The sequence below is a fragment of the Nicotiana tabacum genome, chromosome 6 (assembly GCF_000715075.1).
Source record: "Nicotiana tabacum cultivar K326 chromosome 6, ASM71507v2, whole genome shotgun sequence".
NCBI classification, from domain to species: domain Eukaryota; kingdom Viridiplantae; phylum Streptophyta; class Magnoliopsida; order Solanales; family Solanaceae; genus Nicotiana; species Nicotiana tabacum.
The window spans coordinates 134,695,698-134,701,738 of record NC_134085.1 but is presented as its reverse complement, the minus strand read 5'-3'; positions in this window follow the sequence as shown (position 1 = coordinate 134,701,738).

Here is a 6,041-nt window from a genome sequence, read left to right as displayed (position 1 = left end):
GCAAGTTGATCCCATCAACCCTCGTATAAAATTCTTCTATGCATGTTTTCTTTGTCGACCCATAACTCATAAATTGAGGATGATGGCATATGTGTTCAATCATCCACATCTACAACAAAACGTTGCACCCCTCGAAAAAGTCTCCTCCGGCTTTGTAAGCTGTGAGAGCGTGGAAGATTTCAGCTACTATCATGAGTGTGAGGGTGCTGTTGGCCTGAGTAAGCAAAGTGCTGACAACCCCAGCTACTCGTATGTCAATATTCCTATCTTTTCTAGGAAACACCAAAAGTCCCAAAAAGACCACCATAAAAGCAAAACACTTGTGTTCTTCCCACTTGTGGTGGTTTCCTTTGCTGCAGATTTTGTTTTTCGGCTTGTTGAACCCCCTATATGACCATATCTGTTGTATATAAACTGCAAAGTACAAAAACTAGCTGCCAAGTCTGGGTTGTGGACCCCCCAACTTATTTTCAAAGAGTCTAGGAACCTGTGTACGACTATGAACCTTGGAGCAATCATGTACTGGTGTCTCAGAGGAACTTTGGGACCCCCAATATATCCGGTTACTTCTTCCAATGTTGGGGTAAGTTCAAAATTTGAGAAATGAAATACGTTGTGGGCCGAGTCCCAAAATGTAACCAACGCCTTTATGATGTCTCCCATAGGATTGATCTTCAGCAACCTAGTGAGGCCTCCCAGGTATAGATTGACCGTGTCTTGTCCCAATTTACCCAGATCATCCCACCACATATGCAACTCCAAAGGGATCTTGTTCACCATTGTTATTGGCAAATTCTGACTTGTGCTTATTCTGCACATTTATTAGGGTGATTAAGCAAAAATCATGATTCAATTGACTCAAAAACAAAGCTGACACTTTTTCAGATTTTCATTTCAAAAGTAAAAACCCAGCTTTGCAAATACGGTCTTTCAGCACTTTCGGGGAAAGATTTTAAGGCTGTGCTCGCTAACCGGCTAAAAATTTGAAAAAGAGACCGAAGGCGGCTGTTCTTGCAAAAACAACCTTCCGGCGTCCTTTTGGGGACAATCGGCTATTTTTGACAAAAATGGCATCACCTTAACCATTATAATAAAAATAAATTTTTTGTTTTTTGGGCTATTTTTGCAAAAAGAGAGTTGGACCCGATGGGGTTGCCTATGTATCTCACACCTTATGAGAATCAAACTGGCGTAGTTCGGGCAATTTTGACAAAAAAACCAACTATTTTTCCTTTCTAAAACACAAAGATTTTTCTCTTTTTTTTTCTCTTTTTTGAAAACCACAAAATTCCTTTTTGTTTTTCAAAATTTTGGCAGAGTTCCGGTATGTTTTGGGACATTGGTTTTTCAAAACAGGCACTTATCCCTCTCAACCATCTCATTAACCTTTCTAAATTTTCCTTATAAGCCGGTAAACATGCAAATCCGAAGCAAATGAATGCACAAGTAGCAAGTAAGATGCATCATAATGGTCTTTTCATTTTGGGTACACCTGTCCTAGACAAACCCAACCCCTGTGTTGAATCTCCAAAGTCAAATGCACATGATGCAAACAAACTTCCTACTAGGGATCCGGTATGAGACTGGGTTATTCTACGTTCAAAAACATGGGTATGTGTTCTAGACTATGTACCCGAGCGGACAACTCGAGCCGAGGAGGGGGCTACGTATCGGGAACCAAAAGCCATCCGGCTTAGTAACTTATCCGAGCCTCTTTCCTATTTCAGGGTATGACACTAACAGAATAGGGAGTCTCGACCAGCGAGCACATCCCCGAAGATGAGAAGAGAAGGGTTTTGCAGCAGTTTATATACAGTTCAGATAATATCAAAGCGGTAAAAGCATCACTTAGCACATTAGGCCCAAACATGTGACAAAATTAGATAATAGATAAAACCAAATATAACAATTCATCAAAGCTCAAATTCTGAACCCTGAACTAGAGATTCTAGGTTCTTATCCCCAGCAGAGTCGCCAGAGCTGTCACACCTCCTTTTTTACTACATCCCGTAAGGGTATAAGGAGTTTTTTCCAACCTAAAGTGACAATCGAAACGAGATTATTTATTTATCAAATTCAGAGTTGCCACTCGGGATAATTTATGGTGTCCCAAGTCACCGTTTCAAATTCCGAATCGAGGAAAAGATTGACTCCGTATTACAGTCCGCGAATCGGAAATTTGGGTAAGGAATTCTGTTAACCCGGGAGAAGGTGTTAGGCATTCCCGAGTTTCGTGGTTCTAGCACAGTCGCTCAACTGTCATAATTGGCATATTTACATGTTTTAACCTATGGTGTAGTTTTAACTTTATTACCACTTTTGTTCAATTATTTTAGAAAATTCAACGTCACATAAAACGTGTCTTGAACCACGTCACATAAATGCACCCGCAGTCCGCCACAAATTTTATCTAACATTGTTGAGATTTGGATTTGGGTCACATAAATGCGCACCCGAGTTTAGGAAAGTAAATTATTAAAATAATGTGCCTAAAGTAATTACGCATTTCTAACTTTGCGAGGGCCATGGAAAATTTGCTAAATGGCGCGCCTCGAGTTCTAAAGATTTAAAATATTAATTAAGCAAGGGCCATGCATTTTGAGATTTTGTTCGGCACGACACACCTCGATTTATTCTAATTTCTAGATTTAATAATGAGGGCCATAGCTACTTGTTGTTAAATATGGCGCACCTCAAGTTCATTTTAGAAAGTCTAATTAATTATGGAAGAGAGGCAACCCTAGGAGTTCAGAATATCTACTATGCTAAAAAGCCCGAACTAAATTTGATATCCACAAACCAACAAGCAAGGGAACTGGGCCAACGAAATCAAGCGGGCCCAAACGATACCAAATACACTATCCTGATTATGGGCAAGTTGTTTCATGTTCAATCCCAATATGATCCCAATTCATACGAAGCAACGCACAAGCTGGACATTTCAGGGATTCACATACCGAACCCGTACAATAGCAGAAGCGATCAGATTTTGAAACATGACGATAAAGGAATTTTATACATTAGCAGATTTGTAAACTTGACATTGAGAAGCCACCAAATTTAAATTAACAACTACTGGGCACTGAAAGACTGATTAGTCAACCTATTCCAAACCATTTTAGTTAAAACACATTCATATGCTAATCAATGAAACGCTAAAAGTTTGCAACTATTGAAACTCATGAAGCTAAGTAATCGTGCCCATTCTTTAATATTCACATTTAAGCCAACCAAATAAGCATTTCAACTTCTACACCATTTCTAAACTAAAATCACTCACATACATTTTGACAATACATCAAACAATATCATGATTACCCTTAGCATCTTTAATCCCAATTCAAACATGAAGCTAACACCCAAAGCAATGATTACTCATTTTTGACCGAGACTGAAGCAACCTTGCTGCATTTTTTAACTTACTTAAAGCACTTAATACAACATTACAATAGTCCATAATTTAAATACCACATGAGAACTCAGCTATTCAAACAGAAACTAGCTAGACTACATTACGAATCAATTGACTAAAAGCATGAACATCGTGAAGGAAGTACAGATGTGGCACAAATAGAACTACTGCCATGATTCCAACACTGTCTTTATTTCCATCTTCAAATTGAAATTTACATCATGAAGAATTCAGAATATGTACCTGGAAATGAAAGGAAAAGAGGTGAAGAGGCAGTAATAGCAACAACCCAATAATCAGAAAACGAGGCAAGGATCCAATTTGGTTTGGTCAATAAAACAGTAACAGTAGCAGCAGAACTCAAAACCAAGTCTAATAGCACAATGATCTCAACAACAAAACCTCAAAAACCAAGCTCTAAGAACATAGATGCATGCCATTTAACCCCGGATGAATCAAAAATGTTTCGGTATTCGAAAATTTCAAAAATCACTCAAGAAACTCAATGAAATAGTAAAAAATCCAGCCGTTTGCACTTTCTGGGTTTTTAAATTCTTCAATCTCTGTCTTGAAAAGCAAGAAAACATGCCTTTATAGGCAAGGAAGTAGGACAGCTTAAAAGGGTTCCATTTTACACTTGAAACCTTTTTGAATTTTCAATTTTGCTCAGATACCCTCAGCTAGAAAATCAGAAATTCAGAATAGTTCTCCTTCCCCAGCTTCCTAGAAGCTTCCCATTCAGTTACACAATATTCCCCTAACTAATTACCCAAAATAACTTTCTGAGCCATGTTAATTACCCTCAGAAAATTCATGGGTCCATTGGACCCAACGACTCCAAACCAGCCTAACTCTTACAGGATCTGGGCTGACTCTTTTCCTTGGGCCCGAGTCTAATTCCAAAATTCAGAAGAAAAGAGAAGGCATAAAAGGCACTTCGGTTTTCCAAACCCAACATGAACCAAATGTTCTCAATAGATCCCAAAATTAAACAACCTAACCTAACAAATTTATACAAAATGGAAGAAGCTAATAACTAATATTAAATCTAACTAAAAGAACCACATGCAGAGATAATCTTGAAAACAGAAGAAAGAGAGGGAAAAATAAAAGAAGCTAAGAGAGGAAAAGATCGGGAGAACTGGACTTACCCGCTAAGCCAAACGAACCCGAGTTTGAAATAACTCTTCCAAAGAATCCCCTACTTTTGGCCGAGATAGACTTCAATCGTATGTTTTCAACTGAAAACACACGATTAAAGTCCATTCCAACCTCAAAATCTCAAAACCTTGATAATCAACTCTTTTCAGGATTTAATGTTAAGCTTCGATCTGAAAATCGAGAGGCTCCAAGATGATTCAAAAGCAAGTGGTTAGGGATTTGGAATGAGAGGGACTTGGTGGTCATGTAGTGTAATTTTGGTGGTGTACGGAGGTGGCGCCACCGAGTTAGGGCGATCGGAATTAGGGGCGGCGGGTTAGGGTTTATTTTTGAAGACGATGAGGATAGAGAAGGGGGGTTCTGAGAGACGAGAGATGAGGGGGTGGGTGAGGGTTCAGACATATATGTATTAAGCCCACCCCACTCCCCAACCGTTGGATTTAGAAGAACCTCGACGGTCCAGATCCGAAGACAACCAAACAGTGTCGTTTTGGTTCACTGGGGAGACGGATCGGGTATTGGGCGGGTCTGGGCCAATTCGGACGGGTATGGGGGGAACGACTTGGGCCTGGGTAATCTACTTAAACTTGGCCCAAATCTGTCTATATACTCTTTTATTTTCCAATTTTCAAATCAATTTTCCAACAATTCCTTTCTCTTATTTTTTTCAAAATTAAATTAAAATTAAAATTAAATCCTAAAACTTAATTACCCTATCAAAATTCTAATTAAACCCACATAATAATTATCACAACTAATTGAGAAAATAAAGTAAAAGAAAACTACTCGAAATTCAAAAATTAAAACTAACATTGCAAATTAAACTATTTCCTTTTTTAATTTTTCCATTTTTATAAACAATTCATTTGCCAATTAATCTTAAAATGCAAAGTCACATCCTAAATGCAAATGCAACATATTTTTTGTACTTTTCATTAATTAAACAAAAATAAAAATGCACAGACGAATGCAAACAATTATCAAAAAATGCCGCAAAATTCACAAAAATTGAAAATAATGAAAGGAGTTATTATGTTTTGAATTTATGGGAGTAATTCATATAGGGCAAAATTCACGTGCTTACAGGGTATGAAAGAAAATAAATAAGGCTTAACTGGGTAACAAAGGATAAAGTGTTTAGATAGCAGAATAAAATGTCTTCGTCATTCCAATCTTCAAAACATGCCAAGTACAAACAACAATTGGACCAACCAAAGAAATTATACATAATCTCTTTTGATTGCATAAGAATTGATATCCATATCTACACATTTGCCTTCTATATATGTTAAATATAAAGCACCATTGGACAACACTCTTGTTACAATGAACAACCCCTGCCAATTTGGGGCGAACTTGCCTTTCGCTTCAACTTGATATGGAAGGATGCGTTTCAATACTTGCTGACCCACTTCAAATTTCCGGGTACGTACCTTCTTGTTGTATGCTCTTGCCATTCTCTTTCGAT